We start from the raw sequence: 17,272 nt of genomic DNA, 5'->3' as shown, positions 1-17,272 counted from the left end.
GTGCCAATATTACAACTGAGTTTCAGTACTGATACCAATGGTACTTAATAGTTTTGTCAACACCTTAGTTTAGAAAAACGTGCCAAACTCCTCAGTGCATCAGTGTTTGATACCCAGCCCTACTGCTAGTGTGTCTGTGGTATATCAAAAAACAAACATCTTAAATTCAGCGGTCTACTGGCAATCATGTCTTACATATATGGTAATCACGAGAACAAAATTAAACCTTTTAGCTTACTAAGCTGTGAGCTGAACATCTTGGAGTGTGTTACGAAGGCCTAGGGGCTTCAATGGTGCTCTGATTGCAAAAGGCCAGCTGATCCAGGTTCAATCGTAATCTGCCCAACACTACACAGCGTAAACATCTTGTCAGGTTCTTCAACAGCAAACTATGGACAAGGTAGGTAAGACTGTAAGTCAGCTGAGTAAGTGGGGCTGAAGAAAGGCCAAGCTTGCCACAGAGAGCGACTAGCTGTGAGCTGAACGCCACTGACCTAGATGAATACCAACCACAGCAGCGCCAGGACTATTAAACACACCCCGGTTTCCTGTATCCTGCCTTTCTGTCTGTGTGTGAAATGATTCCATCTGTCAGTCTCAGCTGGGCTGTGAGAACACCGCTGAACGCTGCTGCCCACACACACACACACATACACATACACACTACACATTTATACAGACGGACACCAAAAAACACAGACGTGTCGGCTGGGAACTGGGGCCAAGGTGGGTGTCTGGCTGCATCCAGCCTCCAGGGAGGAGGAGCTCTGAAAAACTCTGCCCAGCAGGAAAGGCTCGAGGATGTGATAGTGCGCAGCAAACCATCATATAAAGCAGTGTTCGTTTACGAGGCTTTATAATCACAGCTATGAACAATGACTGCAGAGAACATTTTGAAAAGACCTCTTTTCAATGACAGCAGGCTTTGTCTCTCTTCTCCACCTCTGAAGAGTACCGTGCTTGTGGTAGTCTCCTTCAGCCTCCTTATGAAGTTAATAGCTTGATTATAATAAGGCCAATTTATCATTGCATACATGTGTGTGTTTGTGTGTTTCTGTCTGTCTGTGAAGGTATGCGTGCCGCTTTTTAAAAATATTTACACACACACATAGGCGTATATATATATATATATATATATATATATATATATATATATATATATATATATATATATATATACGCCTGCATCAGGCAGGTTTATTACACTGGCATGCTCCCCGAACCAAGGACAGCATCTGGTATTCAATGGATACCAAACAGAAGAAACATAGCCAGCCAGCACACCCCTCAGCCCCCTGTGAGCAAGAGCACACATAGATGAAACTGAGGGAAAGAGAGACAAGATAAGGGCACAGACGGATTAGGATGCACAACTGATATTCAGAGGAAAATAAGGGAAAGAGAGCTTAGCGGTCGACAAAAAAGGAGAGAAGAGAAAGGTCAGGGATGAGGTGTAACCAAGGGAGAAAAGACAGACACGGACAACTGGGTGAAAAGTGGATCAAAAAGCTATGTTCTTTGAGTTATTTGAAATATTTCTGTAGTTCAAACTTCCCCTGAGGCTGAAAAGACTGTGAAACATATAACCTCTGTTCAAGTTTATCATCATTTCTGCTTGCAGTGCAGTGAAATGAAAAACTTTTCTCATGGCACATTCTAGACAAGATTAAAACAAAAAACAAACCCCATAACAAGAGAAACAAATGTGGAATATTAACAACACCAGCATAAAGTGACTGGTGCATAGAACTCACACGATATTTCCCTTGGTACATCAATTTTACGACAAAAATTAAAGATCTTTCCAGCAGTGCTGCATTGACTGCATGTCTGAAAGGGATAATAGGACTCCTCTCCTTTTTCATATTCAAATTTGGCTATGCTACTTTTTTTAAACAGCGAGTTCAATTTGGCTGTAGGTAAAACATAGACCTCATGCATCAGCAAAATCAAAAAGGCAATACCAATGAACTGTAGCTCTGTTATCGTACCACTGCGCTCCCCTATCTCCAGATGGCACAAAACTTCATTATTGGAAAAATGTTCACCTCAGGTCAAAAGATATTGGGAGCTATAAATAAGAAGCAGCATGCACTTTTAGTCCCGGGAACAAAATCCTGTTCAGTAAATGTTATATATATATTTTTTATAGAGAGTTATGTCTACGCTTTATACAGTATGTCAGATATGTAGTGTAAAGAATACAACGATTTTGAAATATTGCAGCATGCACGTGTGAAATGCCTTAAAATAGCATTTGCTAAAAGCGGTCTGAAAACCCCAGGGACACCTATTTCTAACCTCACACAGAGTCCCGAGGGGAGTATTCACAGAGGACTGAGTAGGAGGGACTGAGAGTATGTTGCTTCTCTCAGGCTCAGTGAAACATTAACCCACAGCAAATCCTTTTTGTTCAGGATCAGGAATCAAACATCTCCATACGGGTGAAAATCAAACACGTCTTTGTGCGAACAAGCTGACAAGTTGAAAAGCCAACCATCCCACTGAGCTTCTCAGCAGCAAAGAATCAAAGAATTAGCCTCGGGCTCACCAAACATTGGTAATATCTATATTCATAATGGAGATAGCTGAGACGATGAGGCTCCAGCGCTCGGCTCCGCCACTCACTTTGTCAACACTTTCATAACTGCTTGCAACGAGTAGATAATACGCCACTTTTCACCACAGATGAGTAATGAAAAGCAGGATGATGGCTCATCCTGTTTATCTTCCTTTACAGCAACAAGTAGATAACTGTTTTTGCGTGACATTGTGTAAGCATGCGAGTGTGGTATGATACTCAGCAAACCACGCTGATGTCCGTTGCCCATTTAAAATCAATGGGAAGTGCAGCCTCTCACTTAACAGTGTGGTTTAGGAGTCAAATGGTTTCATGGACATCTGCCAGATTTCCCTGTTTGGACTCCTGCCAGTATTTATGGAAGCAAAGAGGATGTTAGATACATGAAAGTGTGGTATGTGGGCAGTTGTAACCTGCACTGCAAGGATACATTTATGGCATTAGAAAATAAAGGTTGTGCTATCATATTGGCCCAGGGGCTCAGTCACACCGGCATTAAAAACTTCTATATAATTGTTGCTATCAGTGGATTTGCTTGCAGGGGCAGTAATCCACAAAAATCTTTCATGTCAAATTCAACTTTGGTAAACTTTGACACGCACATTCACAATAACAAGCTGGCTTTGATAGAGACTTTTGAGTGAACTGAGAGCTGGAGCGTCCATAATGGAGGAAGAAGCCATCATCATATAATGCCGGATTCAGTAAACGCAATATTTTCGTCTGTGACGATGGTAACTGTGTCAGATTAGGGGATTATAGGGTCATAAAATGTTGCCCCGATTTGGCCAAGAGACATGACGGACTAGATGACGAATCAAAGCGTGCCATCTTTCATGACGCATGTGATATCATCTGGAAGGAGGTGCTAGTAACAAGGTTGTAAACAGTAGCGGCGTTTATGATGCTGGTTTACATGTGTTTGGAAAAGGCCAAAGAAAAAGTACAAAAATATGACTGACCTCTTCACCTGCAGCACCAACAACATCTTTATCTTTCACATCATCCCTCTTTCGCTCCCAACAATGTTACAGTTGAAGAGCGCTATTAGTTAAAGTCACCGCCGTGAGGGAACATGTCGTTGTGAGGAAACCCAGACGCGGCGTTGGCTGTCGTCTACTATGACACACTACACAGGTAAAAAAAAGGTTCCCGATTTGAGTCGTCAACACTACTTTGGATGTGTAGTCTGAACCTGGTATAATAATTCATATCATTATTATGTCATACCACCTCCCGTAACGCTTATTTCCTTTGGCTCTCCAGTAACAAATAAAACAATCACTATATAATAATACAAATAAGTGATAGTGATACCTTTTTTTATGCAGAGCCAACCACATCTATAATTGATCACAAAAGCTCAAATTAAATAATTCTTATCTAATGACATAATCAATTGTCCTGTGTGCATACAATATAAAAGCTATAGAGCAAACAGGACTCTGATACAAACAACTCCACAAGTAGGTCAAAGTCCAGGGGGATGCATGGCACTTGTGGCTACTGGGAACAAAACAGCTCATAATAAACCCAGGACTCCACGTCTCACTGCAGGGCTGCCCAGCCAAAGCCCCAGGGCCACGTCTAAGACTAGCAGCCTACACGCCATCAGCAAGCTTGTAAAACAAGCTGTTAAACGTTATCTGCATCATAACTATTCTGATAATACACCACAGATGCCAAAAAAAAAAAAAGATTTCCCTAAGGTTTGTTTTTCTGGATATAAAGTTTATTCTTCTGTGTTGAGATAATCTCCATTCTGCCATAAAAGAAAGTGATAATTTATTTTTTGTAAACTTCAGACTCCACATAATCAGTTAATAAAATGAGCTGATGCACCTTTCAGAGCTATTAGAAGCAGCACTCAGACAGTGTGCCTGTGTACCGAAAGTGTACATACTGCACTACTCCAGATTGAAACATCCTATTAGCCTGCACATTCACAGAGCCATTAGCATTTAAATATGCAGGAGCTGTGCTCCTTTCAAAATGCCATTGTAACTCTGCTGCAAGGAGAGTTCTCCAGTTGTCATAAACAACTTTTTCTTTTTTTTTTTTATTATTCAAGGACCTTTTCAAATGTCAGGGCCAATCAAACACAACACGACAGGTCTCTGGGTGGAGAGAAAAAAATACAGCTCAGAGGGCAGAGAAGAAAAGCGGACTTATCATGCATATTCATGTGGTTGGAAGGTTCAATGACTGCTGTCTCTGAGAATGGTGAGGAGTGGCAAAACAGTTTGTGCAGTAAGAGACAGCTGAAAAAAAAGGAAGCTTTTAACTCTTTTCTCCCCCTCACCATGTCCAAATGTCAATGTCACAATGGGCAAAGCTGTGTGCCCACAAGTGACTCCCAAAAACCCCAACACAAACTCTTCCCCCTCTCTCTCTCTCTCCCCCCCCCTCCCCTGTCCCCGTCAGCGAATTTGGGCAGAAAAGTTTTCTCTGTGAAGTGGTGCTCAGCAGAATGGCAAACAAACAGAGCCATCTCTCCTCTAGCCGGGGCCCACTTCAGCATTTTAGACATCTCTTTCAGTTTACAGCATGCCTAACATCAGCAGGATGGATCCTCCTGACACAAGTCTATGTCAGCTGGACTGCAATAGGGGCTCTGCTGAGACACAATGAACCCCTTCCTCCTCCTCCTCCTCCTCCTCCTCCTCCTCCTCCTCCTCCTCATGCCCATCTCCCTCCTGAGACGCTGAGCCAGGAGTGAGCGAGTAGGAAGGAAGGAACAAAAAAAAAAAAAGGAGGCAGTAAAACACAATACATAGGCCTGGACTTTCAGAGCTGCATGCCCCACTGGTATCTTCCCCTCTATCTGTTTCTGTCTCTCACTCCTTCACATTCTGCCGCTCTTCATTAGTCTCTGTCTCTCCTCTCTGGCTCCAGCAAGGCACAGTCATCCAGGAGGACATTATTAGCTGTCAGCATTAACAACCAGCGTAGCAGCAACAGCAGCAGCAGAGTTGGTTTCATAACAATGCTCACAGAAAGCCTCTTCTCTGCCCCAGCGAGAGGAGCAGGCAGTCAGGACAGCCTGCTGCGTGCAGATGGTGCTTTGTCTCTGCTAGTTCCTACAAAAGTGAGACGTAGACACACACGCGAGCACACATGTACATGCACACATAGTTGGAAGACGGTGCCACTATTCATTCCTAATCCTCTGTGGTTTGCATGAAAAGTTATTGGCAGGTGTTTAAAGCTCTGGCTATGCCAAGAGAAGGAAGGGGAGGTGAGTGGGAGAAGATCAACTCTTTTTTTCCCATGCTGGCAAAGACACACACACACACACTTTTTCCATGTTGGAAAGAGAGTGTATTACATCCCTATTAGATCTGCAAACTACGCCCCTTCATACATCCTCATCCTCCCCCTCGATCTATGTCCATGCATGCAGTTGAGAGCAATTAGGACTTCTTTGGAGGAAAATAGCCAGTCATTAAGGAGGAGCAGGGACTCCACAGTGTGATGGTTTATGCCAGGTGGGAGGCTATTAGACAGCCAAGTGGTGTGAGCAAACTCCCATGCTCATAAATACAGGGAACAGTAAACATCCTCCACTGCCGCCAAGCGCTTTCCTCCAATAATATAATGAGTTAATAATTTAGAGAAATGTTCATTTATGCATCCACAACATACTGTACCCACACTCAATATACTGTCGGCTGCAGTCTTTTAAAATGGGCTTTTTTTTTCACAGCAGAGCTTTAAGCACAGGTGTTACTAGTAACATTAAAGGCTCGGCTCCATTCGAGTGTCTCAGTAAGCCCGTGACAGCCAGCAAGCGTGTACAATATTCAGCCATCGTTCATTTAGTTATTTACACCTGTACTGTGTACTGTCCTACTGCGATACTGTAATACTTCCTTCGGAACAATGACATTATATAGCCGACACAATTCATCCGATTGATCGATTAGTCAATCAACAAAGAATTAACTGACAGCAATTTGAAACAATCACAATTTCAAATGGTTCCCAAATGTTTCCGTTCTGTGGTATAATATTGTACATTTAATATATTTTGGTTTTGAATTACTAGGAAGACCAAACAAGCAATTAGCAGACTTCATCCTGGGCTCTTGGAACTTTTGATTTCATCATTTTCTTCCAAAAGACTAAAATTGATTGGTTAACACATACTGGATCAATTATGAAAAGTATTATTTGTGTCCTCTAATGACACGCCAATGTGAGTTTTAACTCAAAGAGAAAATCTTCAAAAGATAAAAGATCTTAAAGAATTAAGATCAAAGCTTGATCCTGATTTTCTACACAAGCTGCAACACTATATTTACAAGACTCCCAGCCATTAAACACTCTGAACACTCGGAGACACGATGTGCAGGGAAACGATGCAGCAGCGGTCAGACTCAATACACACATTAATGAAAATCTAATACAAGCAACTTACTCACTTTGGACTTGATATTTAAGATTTGGCATCAACGTGCAGATATGATTCTGCAGTTTTATGTTTGATTGTCTCAATTAAAAACCTTAATGTTTTCAAATACAGCAGTGGACTATAATTTGCTTGTTTTTCTAGCCACAATGCCAGCTGAACAGGGAATGACTATTCATTTAATACACTGTTTTGGATTGGCAAAGATTACAAACAAGCTTGCAGACTGCCAATGTGGCAGAAGCACGAGACGATGAGAGTACATGAAAAATGACTTTGGCTGTACTTAAGAGCAAACTATTAAGGATGTTTCCATTTCTGCATACATCATATAAGAGTGCATGCACATTGTTTTTTTTATAGGCACACTGGGCAAGGGAAGAGAATCCTACACCGGCTGCTGTCTGGTACACACCATATCCACTCTCCCAAAACTATCCTTCACCACAAAAAGCTTCTAAGACACAACACAGCAAGTTATAACAAGCAAGAAACAGGTGCTGAACGTTTGTAGAGCGCAACAATTACACTTAACACAGAGCAGATTTGAAAGTGTCTGTTCTTTGAGTCAAAACTATTACGAGCGAGCACGAAATGCAGTACAAGTGTTGTTCAAAGAACTGAAGCACAACTGTTCCCTCATCGCTGTAAATGCCTCTGAAGCACAAACTCTCAATAGAACAATCTTTGTTTTCAACATCAAAAGCCTTAATAATCTGAGAATGAATACTTTTGAAGATCTCTGTGACAGAAATACAGAAGGACCTCTTTTTTTTTTTTAAACCAATGTTTCACATTCAAATATTATATCATCAAAAATCTAAAACGTGTTAATTGGCTACGAATGTACATAACAAAACTCTCAAATAAAGAAAAAAAACTAAGAATTACTTAAAGGAAGGAAGTCAAAATCTGTGTTATAAATCCTGGTTGCTCTGTGATTTTGCAAAGCAGTATGTCTGAGTGACATCACGATGTACATTTGCGGCCCCCTGCAGATGGCACAGTGTAATTTCACACCCATTACCTCCCCTCCACAATGCATAGCACAATCACATGACAGTAAAATCCTCTCAAACCAACTCCTATGGGGAATTTTAGAAGCCGTTAGTGGCCTCGCCATTATCGGAATTCTCAGAAGAGTTCACAAGAGCTATTTCAGCAGCGTCCAAATTACTGTGTTAAATGGAGTATTAGGCTCTGAGAATATGATTAACCAATTGTAATTGCTTTGCTTCTGTGACTTCAAAAACAGGCTGTCAATGCAGTTTAGATTTTGTTCCGTTGCTGTGCTCTTCCTCTTTGTAAAGTAATCATGGCAGCAATGCAGGAAAGTCTCACAGTATAAACACAATATGCATTCTCTGTCCAAAGAAAACCACACGGCAAATGAGCGAGTGGTGAGCGACAGTGAGACCCAGCACCTGTGCTTTCAAAAACCATCTTCTCTCCCTGCATCGGTGCACTTGCTCCCACAGCTTGCATCTCTCTCTCCGCTATCCAGTGTATGATAATACAGCAGAAACACACAAATGAGTCCCTACACAAGCATGTTGTACAGGAGATCAGCCATGTACAACAGTGCTCTCTACAAGCACAAATCATGTTCGTAATCACAGTACACCGACTCCACCAGTCACCAGGGAATATCTGTTCAGGCAAATGAGACTCTGATTTCCAATAGAAACAGCACGCACACACACACACACACACACGCACATACACACACACGGATAGCTGCCATCAAGTGCAAGCCGTATGCATACTATCATAAATATTAATGCATTGGTTTTGCATTAATCTTGAAATCTTCCTCCCTGAGGGGGGGGGGGGCAAACAGGGAGGGTGGTGTTGCAGGTGGGAAAAAGGAAATCCCAATGACAAACATATCAGTACTATATCTATTGCATCATCAGAAACTGATGACTTTTTGATGTAAAGACACTTATTAATCTCCTCTGGAGATGATCAAATGTTCTTAGAAACATTCGCCTCTGGAAGGGTGCGGGCCACGACCTGCATATCATTAAACAAAAGGCATTTTCTCTGCGGGCAGGCTCCACTCTAAGTTCCCCAGCCTGTTGTGACAATGCCCACAGGGGGAGAGCAGATGTCCGTTGCCAACAGCACATCTGCATACAGCCTCAATCCCCACCCCTTCACTGGCCAGACAATGGAGCCGCCCTCCTTCTCCACTTGAATCTTTTTTCCACTGGAGCCTCCAAATGCAGTAAAAAAAAAATAACAAAACAAAAAAAATAAGAAGAAGAGGGAAAGTTGAGAGTAAATGCCTGTCAAAACTGTGAAATGGAAGGATTATATTATGTTTAAAAAAATATACAGGTGCCCATATGGATGCCTGATGGGTCACTGAATAATCACCCATTAATTAGTATAGGCCATGATGCCAAGTAAAGTTCAAACTGTATGTGTTTGGTTGTGCACTGCATGCTAGCAAGAAATGGTGCACAACACACTAGTACCAAACTTTTCATCAAACTCTTTTAAGTATTTATGTTTTCAAATGTATTTTGGAAAAAGAGCCTGTCAATATTAAACAGGGGTGGGGGGGGGGAACACTCTTAAATGGATCTTTACTACATTCACCATTACCTTGTAACTACCCAGCTCATTAGCAACTTAATAAAGCCTATTCCCACATCACTATGAAGTGTATCGGCTAATGTCTACTCCCACCCTCTCTTGTCCCTCCTTGCTGATGGCGCAGGGACACATGGACAGCGACGCGAGTATAGCTTTCAAAACTATACCCCGGTGGAGCACACACTGAAATATTTTACACCACCTTTTGCAATAATCTTGAATCCTACCTCGACTGGATGTTTACTGAGAGTTCAAACGTCGGCTTTGGGGGCTCCAGAAATAGCATCGCAGGCTACGCATTTCAAATTCGCTTGTTATTTCGGATTTAGATAATGATCCACCTTTAGATGACATAAAAACTTAATCCTGAACGCAACGGGACAATCTCCGGCGCTGGGAAACCGTGCCTGGTGTCGGTTTTACGGGGGAAGTAGAGTCGGCTCTCGGTGTCCCTGGTTATCCTGCTGTTTACTTCTACGGTTCATAAACACTCCTATTCTTTTCCTCCTGCCAGAATTGAGAGGTGTGTATCAGTTTGCTTTTCCTTTTTTTCTCTCGCTTTTTGAGTGAGGCGGAGCCTTTGCCCACTTCTCTCGCACACACACGCGCACCCGCGTGCGCAACAGCACACGAGACACACTACTTGTAGTTGATGGAGATGGGACAGTGGGAAATGTCGAGAAAGGCATTTTGTGATCTGTCATTTGACACTATTGTTTTTTTCTTTTCCCTCTGTAATCTTAATTTAAAGTCTTGGCCAATTGTTGTTTTTTTTCAAAATATTATTTTTGCAAAAAGTTTAAAGGATAGGTTTAGATTGTTTAAATGCATCTTAATACAGTAGGCTACTACTCACACAACCACATACCACGTACACTAAATGTTATTGGTTAGTATAATCAGAGCCATATGAGGTCTGTGTTTTTATGGTTTTTGTTTTAGCTCTGTGTAGATCTAACTAGCTTTTAAATTAGGCTACTATATTGAAGTGCAACATTAATAGAGTAAGTGTGTCTCTAGCCAGTTAAGGTTTTAGTGTAAACTGGTTGCCATAAAACATCTGTAGCTCCCTCCAATGAAAAGCAGTCACTAGGCTACGTATGCTAACGCTAAACAGGGGGTCACTAAACTGTCATAAACTGTAACACATATTTCTAATTGTGTTTTGTTGGACAAACAGTATATTAAACTTAATTAATGCTTTGTAAATATAGTTATGACATTTTCCTACCGTCTGCATACAATATTTGTCTTCTTAAATTCAGGCTATAGGGAGAAATGTCGCTAGTTAGAATTACGCTAGCTAAGTTAACCTAAAAGACGCTATTTGGTCATTTGGCTAACATTATTAGCATTATGTTTTGAAATTTGAAGTATGTAGGGTATTTTCTGTGGAATGTAATTTAAAAACTAAACATAACAAACTAAAACTGTTATCTAGTGTCAGGTCATATGTCCACCATATTTCATAATACGCTATAGGCTACTGCTCTTCAATTTAACTGCTCATATATTAGCAAGCTAACTAAGCAAGCTAAGTTTCGTCAGTTGGTTCAGTTGGACAGGCAGTTACTGGGTGCTAAACTTAGCAGCAACTAATCTTATTAAAAATGACCTAGCTAACTAGAGGTGCAATTCATTTTAAAATTGTGAATTGTAAATCAATCTTCATTTAAAAATGTGTGTTTTAATTTGGCTTTTTGGCTAGCATGTCTTCCACTATCTTCTGTAACTCAATGCATTCAGCATTTCTAATATATCGATCTCTCCGAAAAAGTGTGTTGCTGGTTAACTTTCTATAATCTAAAAAAATTAATATTCACTACAGCACTTGCCATTAAAAATGAGAAACAACAATAACTTTCAGGTCTAGGGTTTGTGGGAATTAAGGTGTGTTAACCATTAAAAAATAAATACATTTTTAGTTATTAGCTTTGTTAGAATGTTAGATAGCTGATTGTATTGTTGGGATTTAAGAGTCAACCTCTGTATGTCTAAAATCCTGCCTATGGCCCTGGCTGTAATTGTTCCTGTTGTACAGACAGACAGATAGATACACATAGATAGATTTGGCGTTCAACTACATGTTTACTCTGCTCATTCCTCCTCTTCATGCCACAGGTGCAGATTACGGCAACTGCAGCTGTGCCTTGATGTCATGCTTAAAACATGCAATCCATATTGTCCCTTTTTTTTATAGCTCCAGTCTCAGCAGTAGAATAATTGTGAACCCCCCATTCATTCTCACATCAGTGTCGGCCATATATAACACGTCACAGATGGCAGAGAGTATCTTTGGATTTCCTGGTCACTTCAGTCTTTGCATACTTTTCCAACACTTCCAGCAAATCTTTGAATAGAGCTTTCCACAAAGACTAAGAAAATCACTGTTAGCAATGGATGAATCATTTACATACCTTCTATTCTGTATCTCGCTGTAGCTTCTGTACCATGTGGCCTGTGTGTGTGGTCCCAGGCCTGGGGCCTTGGCCCTGTGTGAGTGCATCTTTCCCTGTGGTCATTTTGTCTCCGGCACAATGTAACTACTGGGCATGAACCCAAACACTCCAAAGACCAACACCAGCCAACGGGGGACACCAACTGAAGCATATGTTTGCAATGGCAGCAGAGGGGATGGATGACAGGAGGAGGAAGGGACCGAGAAAACCGTTTGAATCACTGCTGTGAGGTTTTATATGTAAGTCAAAATTGTTTTTAAATGAATGCATGCCTTTGTATCAAATAAATAAAGCAACACATACAAAGGTACTCTTAAAGTTACTCAAATCTAATGATGAATGACCAAGTCAATGATGCAGTATATCATTTAATGATGTAGAATTACATGTATGATGTGGTATGCAACAAAATATGTTGGTTTCCTAAACTCATTAGCCATATGTGGCAGATTCCCTCTTCAAATCCTACAAAAGGCTGTGTTTGCTAATTATAAGCTAATCCTTATATTATATATATATATATATATATATATATATATATATATATATATATATATATATATATATATATATATATAAAGCTGTTTGTATTATATGTCACTTATTAAATCACCGTACTTTATTTGTCTCTGCACATTTTAAATAACAATCACGTTGTATGACTTACACTATGTACCCCTTTTGTTTTTATACCATACTCCAGTCCCCGGCATAAGAATCTGGTTGCACTAAATCAACACAGCCCTGAAAATGATTAAAATGTGCACCACATTAGGGTTTGATATTATGATTTGCTTTTGTTTATACAGTAGTTGTTAGAGGATGACAGTCAACACACACACACCTCTAATCTTTTCACTGTACAATGGGTATTTGAGAAGATCAGTAGTGTGCGACTGCATATTTCTGCAGAGAGACATTATTTCTTCCCTCAATTCCTCCTGGCAGAGATCTGAGTGTTTGACCTTTTTAAAATGCAAAGCGATTCTTCTACTCCAGAGAGTGAACGGGAGGCTCATGATTGTGCTACTAAATTTGAGGGACTTAATGCAGTAACTCACGGAGAGGGAGAGCTGTTCTGCACCTGCTGAAGTCTTGACTTGGTTACGGGGATACAATAACACCTCCAAGGGTTATGTTAATCTTTAAAGACAGGTTATTCTTATGCTGCTCCACTCTTTACCTCATTTGAAGAAATATTTCACTGCAACCTTGAATCAGTCTCTCATGCTTAAATCACCTTATTGCATTGCATTTCCTATTACTTGGTCCTGCATGCATATTATAACGCTTAGGATTTTTAGATCAAAAATAAACTGTGAGGATCTTTATTCATTCAGCCAAAACATTTATGCATCTTTTATTCTATCAAATAATCTGTTTATTTTTTATTTGATTTAAAATTACCTTGTGGATAACCCAGCTGCCTCTGTAGTGACCTCCCTTATGATTTGAGTTTTTTTCACGTTTCCTTCTTGCGAAAGCGAAGTCCAACTAATTTAACTTCAACATCACTATCAGAGCACTTTTGATTATCAGCACCTCAAAAGTGGAAATCATGTTAAATTGAGAATTTAACAACTTATGACACCCGCTACATACGATATATTGTAATGAGAAGTTCACAGCTGTGTAATTTACATTTGATAACGAGTTCAGATTGTTAAGAGTGGGCCATTGTACTTCATGTACCTCCTCCACTAAGTGTGCAAACAGTGTAGCAGCAGAATGTCTTTTAACATGCTTTTGAGATGACATAATATAACTCAAACAAAGCCACACAATGCCACTCTAACTGCACTCACAACTAATTATATTCTACCACATTAAGGCCTCTGACACAGCCTTTAAAAGACACAGGGATGCCGTCATTGGCTTATATTTATGCATCCAACAGAATGCAAATAAAACAGATTTACCTCTTCGACTGGAGAATTGGTGTGAAAACAGTTCATTAGACGTGTTGTGAGGTCTATGTATGTCTTTGCTTCCTCCTATTGCAGGTAATACAATACTGTGAAAGTTTATGTGAGAAGTTCAAGGACTATATCAAGTATAGCTACAGTATGTAATGAAGCTGAGAACAGGAAGTTATACAGCCTTGAAAACAACAGCAGTTTTTATATTTTTAGCAAAGAAAATATCAACTAAAAGAAGCAGAATTCAAGCTCGTCTCCTCCAATTAGAAGACCACGTCAAATGCAACTTCATTTGTTGACATATTTTTCCATCTGCAAATTGTAATAGATTAATCCATTTTACTTAATGAGATTAAAATGCTGTGATGCTGAGGTAATGAAAGAGCAGACTAGATGAAACTAAGAGGTGGAGCTTCTTATAGTGATGAAATACTTGGTAATATTTTACAAATGTGGCAAAGCCAAACTAAGTGTGTTTCCGAGCGGAGGATGCACACCTCAAGGTTGCCTCTGCATTGTTTGCGCGAGTATAAAACAAAAGATCAGGAATTTAAAATACTGATTCTACTTGAAAAAGCATTTAGCAAATATCTAATTTCACATTCACTCAGGACATAAATGAAACCAATCAATCTTTTTCACTCTTATTTAGCACAATGTTGCTGTTTAATCACAGCTATAAAAGCTACGCTTGCAAACTGATAGACTTGAATACAATTTCCTTCAGATACTAAACTATTCATGATTAATTCATCTATCCTTGTACAAACAATTTTCTTGCTCTCTTGCGGGTAGGGTACTTGAACAGACTGCTGCTTGTAGGTCTTTGTATACAACAAGCCTAATGTAATTATACTCACCACCTACACACAAATTAGCATGCAAACTGTGTCGGAGGTTTGAAAATTACATGGAGGAATGTGATTTAGAGCAAGAAGAGGTCTGATCTTCTGAGTCAGTGTTTCTCGAGCGATGCTCGATGCCACGATGTTAGGTCAGCAGACCTCACAGCTACAACAGGGTAAGCAGGACTGCAGCTAACAAGCTCAAAAGTACTCCATTTAAACACACATGTACAGTGCAAAGACACACAAATACACACCCACAAAGCTTCGTAGCTGGGGAGCTCTTATCTCCACTGAACAAACTCTTCGAGTGATGGGAATGTTCTCAGGGATGTTATCTCGTCCTCTGTGGAAATGAGATAGCCAGCCACCTTTATCACCACCCTCAGACTCTGGAGGGCCCCTGACCATTACTGTAACAAGGACCACTAGGCTGCCAGGGGACACTAACCAACTGGCTGCCTGAAAAAAAAAAAAGAGACTGCCAGAGAATTGTAAGTACTGCAGGTGGAATGACTGACAGGAGATTGGAGGGAGTCTTACAGTTAGGTAGTATCACCCAAGGGAGTCAACTCTATGTCTTGTAGGCCGTTTTGGACTTTACATTTGTTATTTGCACAGGATGCTAAATAAGAGGAAGTGTAAGACATAAGGAAGAGTCATACTGTGAACCTTGACACCTTATTAAAAATAATGTTAAAAGAGAGGGGGGGAAGAAATCAAAAGAAAATGTGGAAGCTAGACATTAGTTATAATTGGCAAAAGAATAAACAGAAAAGGAAATCTGTGAGACATGTGATTTAACTGAAACATCTCCATGGCAACTCTCTTTTCAAGTCACATCTTTAATGAATAGGTAATGGACTAAATACATAACGCACAACTTCCTAATAACGTCAGAACATATGCCAAAAAAAAGTAAAGTAAAATTGTTTTTGACAAAAAGTGCGGTGCGCACCACTGCTGCAGAGTAAGACGAAACAGAACAGCGTTTTTTGAACACACACACACACACACACACACGCCGAATATATACTAGATCAACACAAATCTTCCTTCTGTTGCTGTCATTCTGACTGTCTGGCAAATCCACCTCTTGTTTTTCAAAGCTTTTTTTTTTTCCTCTAACAGGTGCAAAACCTCTAAACTCAACACATCAAAGAGACACATGCACCTGCGAATAAATCACAGTGAATGGTAAGAATCCAGACTAGGGCCTCCGAACACCAAAGAGGTAGGATTCAAAGTGTCTGATTTAATATTCATGAAGTGCAGGGCTTTGGTGGTTGAATGCTTGTTTACTGAGATGTGTCTTTTGTCCTTGGGAGAAGGTTTTGATATTCCACCGAGCAGCTGTATTTACATATACTAGCAGGTTTTGCCTTTACATGATATAGACACATATCTCGCCTAACATGGCACATACATTACACATAACCACATACTGACTTCTGAGTGACACGCAATTTCAGTTTCTCCCCTGTAGAGTATTAAAAGCCTTACTGCTGTTCTGACAGCGCTAATGACTTTCTGATTATAAAGTGTTGGTGGCGTTCGTGCGGAGGTGTTGTTCATGTTGAGGCAAGTCCAAAGCAAACTGTACTCTGCAAACTGCACCCACAGAGGGACAGAGGTGGCAGACAACCAGTCAAAACCAAACACAACCAACTGTCAACCACAAATGTTTTTCCATTCATAAACACTTCTTTCCCTCTCTTAAAACCTAGTGCGCCTTTTCTTAAGTTTAATGTAGGTAGGATTTGACCAACTAATATGTTTAACAGATATATAATGTAGGTTTTCTGTTAGTGACATGGCAAAGATAGGGTTAAAATAGAGCTGGTAACCTTTTTTTCCTCTGTTTTATCAAAGGTATGTATGTCATTAGAAACCTCTCGCCATGCAGCTCGTTGTATGTCGTGCACCTGCATCAGGGGATTTAGTTTTTTTGGGCAGCAACGTGTGAAGATGATCTCAAAGTGAAATCACACGGGGCAGCAGCTCCAGATGGATGACTCACAGCTTTCTTCTCTCGCTATATGAAAGCCGTGAGATGTAATGTCACCTTTTACAAGTGAAACAAACTCCTACAAGGTCGGCACTGTATGCGGATCAGCTAATTACTAGAGCTCAAAGAAAGCTTGTGAGAAAAACCCATCTCCCCGGTGGGTACTTAAAGAAAGCAAGCAGCTGGTCAGAATGTACTTTGGAGAAAACATCAGCAATTGGAGAAAGTGGTTGGGGATACTCTTCACTTAAGTGCCTTTCTCTGAGCTGTCTGTTATTCTCCCACGCTTTCTCTTCTCTTGTAAGGGCGGCACACACACACATATCCGTCCCTTTCATCACCAAGGGTGAAACAAACCCATGCATTATGACTCAAATCAAGCTTAATTTATTTGACATGCTCTAATTTAATGTCTTCATGTTGATATGCATTGAATAAAAATAGC

At 40.4% G+C, this 17,272-nt stretch overlaps 1 protein-coding gene across 1 annotated transcript in view; it reads right to left on the bottom strand.

The window, feature by feature from the left end:
* ctbp2a (C-terminal binding protein 2a) overlaps positions 1-10,147 on the bottom strand; it is a 59,665-nt gene extending 49,518 nt beyond the window's left edge. Inside the window, exon 1 of the mRNA XM_029450051.1 lies at positions 9,824-10,147. The gene's annotated coding sequence lies outside the window, so the exon portion shown is untranslated. The remainder of the gene's footprint in view (positions 1-9,823) is intronic.
* Between the last annotated feature and the right edge of the window lie 7,125 nt (positions 10,148-17,272).

This window comes from Cottoperca gobio, chromosome 15 (genome assembly GCF_900634415.1).
Source record: "Cottoperca gobio chromosome 15, fCotGob3.1, whole genome shotgun sequence".
Lineage (NCBI taxonomy): Eukaryota > Metazoa > Chordata > Actinopteri > Perciformes > Bovichtidae > Cottoperca > Cottoperca gobio.
The sequence above is the reverse complement of the archived record's forward strand: the minus strand, read 5'-3'. Positions and strand labels throughout refer to the sequence as shown.